Source organism: Scyliorhinus torazame, chromosome 2 (genome assembly GCF_047496885.1).
Source record: "Scyliorhinus torazame isolate Kashiwa2021f chromosome 2, sScyTor2.1, whole genome shotgun sequence".
Lineage (NCBI taxonomy): Eukaryota > Metazoa > Chordata > Chondrichthyes > Carcharhiniformes > Scyliorhinidae > Scyliorhinus > Scyliorhinus torazame.
Genome location: NC_092708.1, coordinates 210,972,053 through 210,986,434, shown reverse-complemented (window position 1 = coordinate 210,986,434; position 14,382 = coordinate 210,972,053). Strand labels below are relative to the sequence as shown.

Sequence of the window (14,382 nt, the reverse complement as noted above, 5' to 3'; positions counted from 1 at the left end):
CCAAAGTGCGGTGGATGCTGGGACAGTGAGTAAATTTAAAGAGATGTACAGATTTTTAATTAGGAATGGGTTGAAGGGCTATGGAGAATGGGCAGGAAAATGGAGTTGAGGCCGAAAGGAGATCAACCATGATCGTATTGAATGGCGGAGCGGGCTCAAGGGGCTGAATTATTTAATCCTGTCCGAAGTTCTTATGTTCTAGCAGTGGGGTGAGGACAATGGGGAGTTGAAACCTTAATGAATGATGTTACCTACCGTCTATCTCCTTAACCAATAAGATATAATGATAACAAATGAGACAGAGGAACAACAGAGAAGGAGGGTGAATTAGATGTATATCAAGTACAAAAAGATAGGGCAGCATGGTGGCACAGTGGTTAGCATTGCTGCCTCACGGCGCCGAGGTCCCAGGTTTGATCCCGGCTCTGGGTCACTGTCCGTGTGGAGTTTGCACATTCTCCCTGTGCTTGCATGGGTTTCGCCCCACAGCCTAAAGATGTGCAGGGTAGGTGGATTGGCCATGCTAAATTGCCCCTTAATTGGAAAAAATGAATTGGGTACACTAAATTTATTTTTTTTAAAGTACAAAAAGATAAATAAAAAGTGGGAAAGAAAGTTTAGATTTAGGGACCGTAAGACGTCTTACAACACCAGGTTAAAGTCCAACACGTTTGTTTCAAATCACTAGCTTTCGGAGCGCAGCTCCTTCCTCAGCTTCACCTGAGGAAGGAGCTGTGCTCTGAAAGCTAAAGATTTGAAACAAACGTGTTGGACTTTAACCTGGCGTTGTAAGACTTCTTACTGTGCTCACCCCAGTCCAACGCCAGCATCTCCACATCATAGATTTAGGGAGACAGAGTATAAAAGAGACAAAATGGAAAAGTAAGAAAAAAATAAAATTTTAAATTTGTCATTTTGTTAATCTTCCAACAACAATTTACTCCAAGCAGCAATGCGTTTGAGCAGTCTTAATTGTTCCACTCTGGGTCAAAGAGGATGATTGATATTGCATTAATAATTATTCTGTTGTTAAAAACGTATGTACACTATATGTTCCAGCTCTATGTTCTACAATGACTTTCACTGGCAATTAATTTGCAAAAACAGCAAGTTCTTGTAAAGGACAGAGAAGCTAAGTGCGAGAAGCTGCTTGTGTGAAGCAAACAACAAAGGGACGTTAAATCGATAAGCAAGTTCTGGAGGTTCTCTTAATCCAGTGAATTTGTTATGTTATGGACAGGACAGTGATTAATTTAAACAGCTCTGATTTCCATCCATAAACAGAAAGACATTTTGATTTCCCCCTTTATAAGTGGTGGCATATTTTCCCCAACCCTTCAGTTTGGCCTGATCCAAATCTCTATTAATAATCCCACAGCAAACTCGAGATAAGGCAAAATAAAAGGGTTGCTTTATTTTACACACACACAAAATGTGGAAAGGTGTTTTTGAAAACCTTCGCCCCTTTTTGTTCCAATTGTTCACAGTGCAATGGGGGCCAGGCAATGTCAAATCTGAACATATCTCTTTCTGCTGCTCCCTGTTAGATGGTAAATCGTAGATGATGACAGGCTGCTTGCCTGGACTTCTGCTTCGTTTTGGAGGTCAAACAGTGACTGGAGATAAAATTCAAAAGCTGAATAATTTAAAGAATTCAGACAGCACAAGTCTCTGTTGTGTGACAGGGTGATTTTGGGTTGAGCTATTTGGCTTATGAGCATCCAGGGTACAATCCATTGTGTTTTGGATCAGGTATTGTTGGGCCATTAGCACCACATTGGAGATTAGGAGGTGCAAACAGCTGCCTTTGTCCATAGCTGGCTAGGGCAGACATCTCACCATCTAATCCATTGCGATGCCTTGGCTGGAATGTTCATACGATGCAAGGTGTGTTACATTCCAGGACGTTTGAGGTGTTAGCCTTTGTTTCCTTTCAAACTGCTCAGGAGCTTCCAGAAGCCAACATGTGATAAGTTGGAGCTATTTTTCAGCCCAGCAACTCTCTATTTCGAAAAACAGGAAAAAAAATTATGAAGTAGTCAGGCTGATGGAGATATATATATATATACTTTTCTTCCTTTCCTCTGGACAGGACAATTAGCTAATTTTCACATTACAAATGGTGAGCATTGTTAACAAGTCATTTTTCCAACACCATCCAGTTCAATGTTGCGTTATATATATTTTAAGTATGTGTGTTCTGAAGTCAGAGGTTTCTGAAATAAATAATATATGCAATTAAATGTTTATGTTTGTTGCAGCAAAGCAAGATAATATCACTGACACCATTGTTGCTGAGTTAACCTGACAGGAGGTGCATGTAGTTTGTACAGGAAAAGCTTTCTTCAGAAGCAATTGACCTTTGGCCAAACTTGGACTCGTGAGAGATGTGCATGAGGACTTCAACTCAGGTATTCCAGTTAAGTATTTGCTGCTTCGTGCAAAGCATCATTGTGAACTTTCTTCCCTGCTTTTAACTAATGCTGGGCATATAGTGCCACTTTCACTGGTCATTCTACCTGTCTAATAGTCGGTGGTGATTGTCAGTAGATCGTTTGGCTGTGGAGGCATCACAGCTAAACTCACATCAGTCCTGAATCAACGTTCACACATTTGCACTTTGGAGGAGGCATCAATGATCAGGAACAGTAAATATCCTGACTTCACAAGCTGTGGGCACAGTCACCAATAGTAATGCTCCCCATTTGCCAACCTGGCTGAAATTAGTAATCTCAGCACAGACTTTGAATTCAACCTTGTGGCCCTTTTGGCTCAGTTGCACATTGCGTTTACCAACTGAGCTAGCAGGAGAGCTGTAAGGCTGTATTTATAATGCAGAATGAATGAGGTTCTGCAATCCTGGCTGTCACTCCTGTTGCTGTAGATACCTCACTGTTTAATGTGTGGGCAATTTAAACAGCAATCAGCGTGCATGGTTAAAGAATGTACATGCCAAGCTCAAGTGGTGCCATTACTTCCCCGCAAGCTGATTGGCACAAGGCAATTTCTATGGCCTGTTGAACAGACTCTCTAATAATAATGTTCCAGCTCTATGCCACCCGGTGTGATACATCCGTGCTGCCATCAAATGCTTATTGCTCAGTTAGTTGGTACTTTACTGTGCCACTTTCAATTGTAGTTGAATGCTGACATAAGGATGGGCAGGAAAGAAAGGTAATTCCTGCTTGATATGAGAAAGCTGAAACCACCCTCTTTTGGGTAACTTGCGCTGCCTCCAATGACAAACCACATCTGTAAATTCACATTACACTATGCCTCCGACTATCAAATAGTTGTAGGGGCAGTACGTCCTGATGCACTTTACAAATGTAGCTCCAGGGCTGAACAAAGAAGCAAACAATACAACTTTTCACGCTTCCAGTATGTGGTGGCATGTATTAGGGGTAATACGGTACACCACGTGTCGACAGGCTATTGGTGGAGGGATGCCAGGTCCTGATAGGATCTGCCACCTACTGGACTCCACCCAGAAATGCCGGTACAAGAACCCAGTTTTTCCCTCCATTTCCCTCAGCAGTTGCATTCTGTAACCACGCTGCTGGGGATAAAGTTCTGCTTAATAAAGCCTTCAATTGACATTACCTCAACCTGCCTCGCGTCATATTGACGGTGCTACACAGCACTAAATGTATTTTTGTTTTAAATCTTTGCTTGTGATCAGAAACCATTATATCGGAGGAGCCCCAAACTATGGCCTAGAGGCCATTTGGCATCTGGTGCCCTGGTGATTTGGTCAGAGAAGTGTTGGAAACTCAACTCTAATTCTATTTCACTGATTTGTCCCATTTGAATTTTGTGTACCCGGAGGATTAGAAAATGTAGTTCTTTGCGCTGTTGCCTCATAGTTGGATAAATCCTAAATTTGAAGATCATGATCTGTTAGTTATTGCAGTTTGAATTTTATTTTTAAAAAATCAGGGATATTGCTTTAAACATTCCAGGGTGGAAACATTCCTTTGCCTGCTGCTGGCACTGAGATGGGAGTACATTTTGTAAAATGCAGCACTCCCAACCCACAACTTTCTGCTTGTTAACCTTATTAGAGAGACCATGTGGCATGGACAGTATTCGATAAATAGGATCCAAGGCAGTTGGTGAAGCAGAAACAATTATCTCCTTTCACACCACCCAGTGTCCCAGCTATTCCCTTTTTATAACTTCTCAAAAACAATTAATACTGATCACCTGTTTCTCTCAACTGTAACAATATAAACAGTAAAGTCACCACAGTCCCAGATGAAATTAGGCTGCTTTCCTCCTTGAGCGGAAGAGCTGACTAGTGATGGTTTCACCTGAGGATCACCACACCTCTGGTGAGGGGAAAGATTGGGAAGGTGGGGCTTTCATGAATAACTTTGGCGGGTATGGGAATTGAACCCACACTGTTGGTCTTGCTCTGCATCACAAACCAGCTGTCCAGCCAAAATAGCTAAACTCAAAAGCTGAGCTCCAAAGATTCACAGCCCTCTGTGTAAAGACATTTCTCCTCAGCTCAGTCCTAAGTGGCATTCCCCTCATTTTGAAATTGTGTCGCCCTGGTTCTAGACTCCTCAATTAAAACAATTAAAGATAGTATCAAACTTAAAGAAAAAGCATACAATTGCAAAAAGATGGGTGACAGGTCAGAAGATTGAACGGAATATTAAAAAAACAGCAAAGAATGACCAAAGCATTGTTAAAGAAGGAAAAATTAGAGTATGAGAGAAAGCTAACTAGAAATAAAAATAGATAGGGGAAACATCTTAACTGCATCTACCTTGTCTATTCCTTTGACTATTTTGTAGATTTCAATTAGATCACCTCTCATTCTTCTAAACTCGAGAGAATACAAGACCAGTTTGCCCAAACTCTCTTCATAAGACAGTCCCTCCATCCCTGCAACAAGTCTGGTGAACCATCGCTGCACTCCCTCTATGGTAATAACATCCTTTCTGAGGTAAGGGGACCAAAACACAGTACTCCCAGTGTGGTCTAACCAAATTCCTATACAATTGAAGCAAGACCTCAAAACTCCTATACTCAAATCCTCTTGCGATACAGAGCTTCTACTTTTGTCCTTGTAGTATTTTTCTAACCTCCAGCATTATTTGTTGGTTTACTCTTAGATTCATACTGCTTGTCCTCCCTATCCCTTCCTGTCACAGTGTGTTTATCATTTCCCACATTAAATCTTTCTCTCTTCCCTTTTCTCTATTCTTCAATTTACTATATCGTCACAAATTTAATCCCTTTCCTCCACTATTTAGTAAAATTCCATCTACTTTCCTAATTATGTGGCTCACTAGAACACCAGTCCCAGCAATTAAGTGTAGGTTGTCCCATCAGTATAGTGTCCACTTTCCGCAGTACTGACGCCAGTGGCCCACGAACCAGAATCCACTTCTCCCACCCCTGCGTTTGAGGAACATATCGATCTCGTTAATTTTATGGACCCTATACCATTTTGCCACTTGTCTCAAGTAATAACCCAGAGATTTTTACTTTTCAAGTTTTGCTTTGTAGCTCATCACACTCTATGCAGAGACTCTTTCCTAGTTCTATCTATGTCATTGGTACCTACATGGGCCACAACAACTGTATTGATATGAATTGAAATGCACATGATATGCATTGTGACGATGGGGACGCAATCGATCTTTATTGCACAGATTTTAAAGATTGTGAAAGAAAAGACAATACCACCTCACAAAACAAATTAACTTGCCCAACCCAGAAAAGGAACCCATATCTGAATGGGCTAGATGTAATGGAACGAGGAAATGTATCAAATAACAATGTGTGTTTTGAAATCACACTGATCATGTGAAACATTAATCTGTCAACTGGCTTATGTGAAGGGAATTATTCATAAATTCTAGTCAAAATGGTCGGATAATTATTAATGGAACTGTTAGTAACCAGGAAAGGAGAATATTAGGAACATGAGTTCAAATTATCAAGAAAGTGAGGGACTGATGGAATGGCTCAGAATAGGAGCCAAAGCTGGATTGGTGGGAAGAAACAGAATAGATGTGTAGAGTATGTGGGAACACAAAGAGCTAATAAAGAGACAATTAAAAGGCTTATCGCACGGCGTGACGGCTCATAAGGCTGCGCTGCTCCCCCCCACCCGACCGGAACACCCGACCGCAACACCCGACTGGATGGCTGGCCGCCCCGAGGTTCGAGTCACGGGATGTGGAGGCGCTCCTGGACGCAGTGGAGCAGAGGAGGGACGCCCTGTATCCCGGGCACGGCCGCAGAGTTGCCCCACGCCACAGCCGGCGTCTGTGGAGGGAAGTGGCAGAGGCCGTCACCGCTGAGGCCCTGACACCACGGACAGGCACCCAGTGCCACAAGAAGGTGAACGACCTCGTCAGAGCAGGCAGGGTGAGCCTCCCCCATATCCCCCCTCCCCCATATCCCCCTCCCCCATATCCCCCATATCCCCCCTCCCCCATATCCCCCCTCCCCCATATCCCCCCTCCCCCATATCCCCCATATCCCCCCTCCACCATATCCCCCCATATCCCCCCTCCCCCATATCCCCCTCCCCATATCCCCCCTCCCCATATCCCCATATCCCCCCTCACCAATATCCCCCCTCCCCTATATCCCCCATATCCCCCCTCCCCATATCCCCCCTCCCCATATTCCCCCTCCCCATATCCCCCCTCCCCATATCACCCATATCCCCCTCCCCATATCCTCCCTCCCCATATCCCCCCTCCCCCATATCCCCCATATCCCCCTCCCCATATCCCCCCTCCCCCATATCCCCCCTCCCCATATCCCTCCTCCCCCATATCCCCCATATCCCCTCTCCCCCATATCCCCCTCCCCATATCCCCCTCCCCCATATCCCCCTCCCCCATATCCCCCTCCCCCATATCCCCCCTCCCCCATATCCCCCCTCCCCCATATCCCCCATATCCCCCCTCCCCATATCCCCCCTCCCCATATTCCCCCTCCGCATATCCCCCCTCCCCATATCACCCATATCCCCCCTCCCCATATCCCCCCTCCCCATATTCCCCCTCCCCATATCCCCCCTCCCCATATCACCCATATCCCCCCTCCCCATATCCTCCCTCCCCATATCCCCCCTCCCCCATATCCCCCATATCCCCCTCCCCATATCCCCCCTCCCCCATATCCCCCCTCCCCATATCCCTCCTCCCCCATATCCCCCATATCCCCTCTCCCCCATATCCCCCTCCCCATATCCCCCTCCCCCATATCCCCCTCCCCCATATCCCCCTCCCCCATATCCCCCCTCCCCCATATCCCCCCTCCCCCATATCCCCCATATCCCCCCCTCCCCCATATCCCCCCATCCCCATATCCCCCATATCCCCAAGTGAATCCAGCCCTAACCTTAACCTCTGCAATGCACGCGCAACCGATGGTGTGCATTCATATACCTGCCTAACAGTGTTGCCTTTCACCCCTGCCACCACCCCCACCCCCCCACCCCCACAGGAGAAGCGTGCACACAACAATAGGGAGCATGTGAGGACTGGAGGAGGCCCCGCTGATGAGAGGCCACTGACCGAACACGAGGAAAGGGCCCTGGAACTGGCTGGCGGACCTGAGGACCGGGAGGTTGCTGATGCAGAGGTCGGGGGCGTACTGGCAAGTGAGCCACCGACAGCCCGTCCCCATATCCCCCCTCCCCTATATCCCCCTCCCCCATATCACCTGATCACTGCCTGCGTGTCTAACCATGCATGCTTCATTGTGTACCGCAGGACCAAACGTCGAGGCACCCATCCCCGCAGATGCAGACCGCCCGCAGGATGCCCCTCGGAGGCCATGGGAGAGTGAGAGACCCGGACCCTCCAGCATGCGACGCCCGCAGGATGCCCCTCGGAGGCTACGGGAGACAGAGAGACCCGGACCCTCCAGCATGCGACGCCCGCAGGATGCCCCTCGGAGGCCACGGGAGACAGAGAGACCCGGACCCTCCAGCATGCGACGCCCGCAGGATGCCCCTCGGAGGCCACGGGAGACAGAGAGACCCGGACCCTCCAGCATGCGACGCCCGTAGGATGCCCCTCGGAGGCCACGGGTGACAGAGAGACCCGGACCCTCCAGCATGCGACGCCCGCAGGATGCCCCTCGCACACCACGGGAGATGGAGAGACCTGGAGCAACAGGGAGACGACACCCCCGTCACGTGCGGGAGCGACCACCCAGCGACGAGGGGGGCAACCACAGGCCCCCCATCACATCCGAGCCAGGACAGCACTACCCAGGACACCACTACCCGGGACAGTGGCTCAGAGTGGATGGTTGGAGATGAACCCCCACCCCAAAGTGCCATGGACTCAGAGTGCCGGGACTCAGAGTGGGACGAAGAGCACGACACAACGCCACTGCTGTCACCAACACCCTCCACCATCGCAGAAACACTCACCTCGGTTGGGCACTTTAGTGATGAGGCGTCTGGTACACTCACTGGTGCGCACAACACAGCCGTCCCGGTACAGCAGGTGGAGGTAGGAGCAGCAGAGGGGCCGGGCGGTCGGAGGGCAGCCCAGCCCAAGCGAACATCTGCCGCCCAGATGGATCCCGGGTTCCTGGAGTTACCACACCCACACATAGATCCGATGCAACCACCGACCCGGAGACGAGCGAAGAGGGTGACGGCCGGCTTGCGGCGGCTGCGGTCGCAGGTGGAGGAGTCCACCCGCGTCCAGGAGCTGGAAGTGGTGCCGGTCATACGTGCCACCCAGGCCAAAACCGCACGGGTGGCATCCGCGGTGGAGGGCAATGGGTGCGACGGTGTCAGACATGGGGAACGGTTTGCGAGGCTTGGGGCTTTCCGTGCAGCGCCGTCTGTGGCCCAGGACATGGCTGCCCTCTCACAGGAGGCCATGAGCCAGTGCCAGCGCCAGATGGCAGAGGCGCTCAACACCATAGCCCAGTCTCTGCAGGCCATCGCTGAGGGCATCGGCGCCAGTGGCCATGTGCGAGCCGGCATCGCACTGTCACAGACAGGGTTTGCCAACCCCCTGGGCTCCCTGGCTGCAAACCTGCAGACCCCTGTCGATACCAACACGGGCCTCCAGGACTGGCAGCGCCAGATACCGGGGGGGGCGTCGGATGGCCAGTCCATTCGCATCCCCCACCCATGTAGAGGCCTGGGGGCCATCGGGCACCCCGAGGGAGGAGGAGGTGGTGTGGTCCGTCCCGGGTCCCCCTGTAGGGGAGGTCCGGGAACACCGCGACACCTCGGGACTCCCCCCCTTCCGTCCCAGGTGCATCGGGTGGGCAACGGGCAGGACAGGCTGGCAGCTCGCCATCCCAGTCGCCCGGGCCGCAGCCTGGCCCATCTAGGCCAGGACGCCCCAGGAAACGGCCGCCAAAGGGAACCAGTGTCAGAGGGCAGGAATCACAGGAGTCCACCTCCAGTTCTGCTGTACCGTCTGGGGAACCACGTAGACGTAGTCAAAGGGCCCGTAAGGCCAAACAATTAGACACTGAGTAAGTTGGCACGGGTGCAGGGCACAGATGAGTTTTAGGGGCTAGGGCACGTGCATGAACTCCTTTGGTTATTAAAGTCAATGTTACACCTACAGAAGCTGCCTTTGTGCTCTGTCCAAAGCGTGCGGGGGTGTCATGTACGTTGAGCGCAAGTGTGTGTGTGAGGGGTGGTCTTACCTCAGCCCCAGGTGAGTCTGCCCCGTTCCCCTGGGCCGCCATCAACATCCCCCCGGGCAGAGGACGGGACCGTGCGCTGCAGTGTCACAGCCGCATGCAGGGATGGTCCGGGTGGATGGTGGTACTGTGGCCATGGGTCAGACATAGTCCAACGATGTGGAGCCAGGAGCTCACCGCAGGGCGGGTTGTCATCATCCTCCATGGCCTGCAATAGACACGCGTCCACCCGCAACTGTGTGAGCCCGGCCGTTGTGCCGCAGGTGGATCGGCAATGGGGGGGGGGTGGTGTGCATGCGGGTGGGGTTGGGGAGGGGGGTGAGGGTGCTGGGTGGGTGGATGGGTGGGGGGTGCGGGTGGTCGGCTGTTGCCATGGTGTGCGGTCTGTGGCCATACCACCCCGATTCCCACGCCCATCTAGTCAGTGAAGCGGGCGGCTATCAGTATGTCCCGTGCCCGCTGGGCCAGCCGGTAACGGTGGACAGCCACCCGCCTGTGTCTACCCCGTCTGCCCTGACCATTACCACCCATCCCCCTCATTTGGGGAGCACTGCGCCTCTTCCTGCTGCTCCTCCACTCCGCCCTCCTCTGCCTGCGGCACATCGCCCCTCTGCTGGGCTATGTTGTGCAGGACGCAGCACACCACAATGATGCGGCCGACCCTATCTGACCGATACTGGAGGGCGCCCCCCAGAGAGGTCCAGGCACCTGAAACGCATCTTCAGCACGCCAAAGCACCTCTCTATCACTCCCCTTGTCGCTACATGGGCATCATTGTAGTAGCGGTTCTTCGCCTCATTGCGTGGCCTCCGTATAGGCGTCATCAGCCACGATCGCAATGGGTAGCCCCAGTCGCCCAGCAACCAGCCCCTCAGCCGGGGATGGCGTCCCTCGTACATGCCGGAGATGGATGACCGCGACAACACGTATGAGTCGTGTACACTGCCTGGGTAACGGGCGCAGACGTGCAGGATCATCATGCGGTGGTCGCAGACCACCTGTATGTTCATCGAATAGGTCCCCTTCCTATTGGTGAACACGGCCCTGTTATCTGCAGGTGGCCGCACGGCGACGTGCATCCCATCAATCGCGCCCTGGACCATGGGGAACCCGGCCACGGCAGAGAAGCCCACGGCCCGGGCATCTTGGCTGGCCCGGTCCACAGGGAAGCGGATGTAGCGGTGCGCCATGGCATATCGGGCATCTGTCACTGCCCGGATGCACCGATGCACTGATGTCTGCGATATGCCGGACAGGTCCCCACTCGGTGCCTGGAATGACCCCGTTGCATAAAGGTTCAGGGCCACCGTAACCTTGATGGACACGGGGAGAGGGTGTCCCCCGTCAGTGCCACGCGGTGACAGGTGTGCCAGCAGGTGGCAGATGTGTGCCACGGTTTCCCGGCTCATCCGGAGTCTCCTCCTGCATTCCCGGTCCGTGAGGTCCTGGTATGACTGCCGGGGCCGGTACTCACGGGGCGCCCTCGGGTGCCTCCGTTGCCATGGGGCCGCGACGTCCTCCTCCCCCGCCTCGTCCTGTCGGTCAGGTGTCCTCCAGCATGGGCAGCTGCCGCCTGTCCCTCTGCGGCAGCCTGCACCGCCTCTCTGGCACGCCTCCTCCTCCTCCTCCTCCTCCTCCTCCTCATCCAGGGCAACATAGACATTAGCGGCTGCCGCCACGGCGGCCAACATCGCTGGATGATCGGAAAACATGACGGCCTGGTGGGGGGGAGGGGAACGACAACATGTCATCATTGCCCATATCCCCTCCTCCCCCCAGCAGGTGGCATGGACCGCATGGGTCCAACTGTTGGAGGCTGGCACCTGGCCAGGTGGACCAACTCACTTGCCCTCATATCCCCCTCCCCGGCATGGACCCCCCCATCCCCCTCCCCGGCACGGACCCCCCCAACCTCCTCCCCGGCACCGACCCACCCCATCCCTCTCCCCGGCACGGGACCCCCCATCCCCCTCCCCGGCACGGACCGCCCCAAAATCCTCCCCGCCACGGACCCCCCATTCTCCTCCCCGGCACGGACCCCCCATCCCCCTCCATGGCACGGACCCCCCCAACCTCCTCCCCGGCACGGACCCCCCCCCCCTCCCCGGCAACGGACCCCCCCAACCTCCTCCCCGGCACGGACCCCAACCTCCTACCCGGCACGGAACCCCCATCCCCCTCCCCGGCACGGACCCCCCAACCTCCTCCCCGGCACGGACCCCAACCTCCTCCCTGGCACGGACCCCCCCAACCTCCTCCCCGGCACGGACCCCCCATCCTCCTCCCCGGCACGGACCCCCCATCCCCCTCCCGGCACGGACCCCCCCCCAACCTCCTCCCCGGCACGGGCCCCCCCTCCTCCTCCCCGGCACGGACCGCCCATCCCCCCTCCCGGCACTCCCCCGGAGCCCAGCCCACTCTAACCCCCCCCCCCCCCCCCCCCCCCCCCCGCCGCACACACACACACACAACCCGAGACACACCTCTCCTCACACATTCAGACTGCGGCCACGCCATCGCCTGCCCAGAGCCAACCCCCCAGGCCGTCACTCACCTCCACGCTGGTCGGCGTGAACCTGGAGCACAGGGTCACGCCGATGAAAAGGAGGTTTGATTTACGTCGACGTGATGACCGTTCACGTCGACGGGACTTCGGCCCCATCCGGAAGGGAGAATATCGGCAGGCTGAAAATTGGCTGCCTTGCGCAGACCCGTGCCATTCTCCGACGGCAGCGGCGCCATTAACGCCCCGCCGACTTTTCTCCCTTCGGAGACTTCGGCGGGGGCGGGGGCGGGATTCACGGCGGCCAACGGCCATTCTCCGACCCGGCGGGGGGGTCGGAGAATGACGCCCAGGATTCTTGATATAAAGAGAGGTATACAATACTCTGTTAATAGGCAGTTGATCAATTTTTAAAAAAGATGAGGCTTGTTAAATAAATCATGAGTTACTCTAGTCCAGCAACAGTCGGTCAGAGGATGAGAGAGTAACAAACCAGTCTCGCAACAGCCTGCTTGTTCAAAGGTTCAGTCTTGAAGATAAGACTTGACGTCTTGCCAATGAACTAGTCAAAATAAAAACGAAACAAGGGCACATAGACTTCCATGATCTTTTGACAATGAGCGAAGTCAACTTTGAACATAGGTTGCAAAATAAACGTAGATATACATAAGGTTAATCATGTACTGAAGTTAAATCAAACATAAGTAAAGGATTACCATTGAAGGTAATACCAGCTATCATTTGATGAGTAGCCTCTTTAATCTTTGTGTGATGGACACAAAAAGGAATTCACACTTATATTGAAATGTGTCCCATCTGTTAATGATACTCTGCTTGTAAGTTGCTTTCATTGTTGAAGGAACAAATAAAGATCTAAGAGCCTTAGCATTTCCATTACTACTCAAATGAACCAGAAGATTGTTTATAATAATAGCACCTTGGGACTATTTACTATGCTAAAGGCCTAAATAACATGCAAGATGGTGTGACATAACTCTTCTTCACATCAACAAAAGAAACGTCCTGAGGCTTGATCCTGGTGGCCAGTCTGCATCTGACAGAGAGCATCTTCTGCAAGCTGGGTGCCCTGTGTGAAACTTGGTGCAAACATTCCAAAATAAAGATCAGATACAACCTTCCTATTCATTAAAAAAATTAATTAATTTTTTCAATTAAGGGGCAATTTAGCATGGCCAATCCACCTACTCTGCACATCTTTGAGTTGTGGGTTGAGATCCACGGGGACATGGGAAGAAAGTGCAAACTCCACACTGACAGTGACCTGGGGCCAGGATCAACCCGGGTCCTTGGCGTCATGAGGCAACAAAGCTAACCACTGTGCCCTGTGCCACCGTGCCGCCCTCATGACCTTCCTATTCATAATATGACAAATACACAGATCTGAGTTGCATCAGAGTCTGGAAACCCACAAGGCTCTTCATCCACCAAACAAAAATCTTCAGCGCAGGAGACTCAAGAAGGACCCATTGAAGAACTTGAAGATCATGACCTCTCCCCACCCAAACCAGTCCTTTTTCACCCCGATCTCCAGGCAGTAAATTGTAAAGAGTTGCATGCTGTAGCCACCAGATGTCAATTTGTTAAAAATTGGGAAAAATTAAAATTTTAAAATGAAATTGGGATAAAAGAAAATAAAAAGGACAGATCACTGAAGATGTTGAGAAACTAATTAGCATATCAATGAGAAAAGCAAGTATTTACCTAGGTGACTCGGAGAAAATACTGGGGAAAGAGAAAAGGTAACTTCAAAGTGGAGAGATGAGGAAAGTGACAAGTATATGCCAAAAGCCGACTCCACCGGGTGGATAACATCAAAGGGAAAGGATGGCATAACCATAGCACAATGACTGGGATAAAAGAGAGACAGACATTGCCACAGCTACCATAAGCCACACCCAGTTGCAGACACATGTTTCCGGAAAAGAAATTGTTGCTAAACAGGCAGCGGTTAAGGTCAAAATTACCATGGCGAAGGCTTTCCTAAAGATGGAAGATGTAACTGTGCCTGGTTTACAGAAAGTAACTAAAAGTCAATTACCTGAAGTAGCAGCTGGTTTGGAATTAGGATTACCTGCGGGGCTAATGAAAACAGATTTTTGAAAGCATAGTGAAGCATTTAAAATTGCAAGCGTTGCCCGGATAGACCAGGGGCGTCATTCTCCGACCCCCCAGCGGGTCGGAGAATGGCCGTTGGC

General features: G+C 52.0%; 1 long non-coding RNA gene across 1 annotated transcript in view; it reads right to left on the bottom strand.

Annotated features, from left to right (window-relative positions):
• Positions 1-1,389: 1,389 nt before the first annotated feature.
• LOC140407840 (uncharacterized) overlaps positions 1,390-14,382 on the bottom strand; it is a 187,733-nt gene continuing 174,740 nt past the window's right edge. Inside the window, exon 2 of the long non-coding RNA XR_011939834.1 lies at positions 1,390-2,003. This is a non-coding gene — a long non-coding RNA (uncharacterized lncRNA). The remainder of the gene's footprint in view (positions 2,004-14,382) is intronic.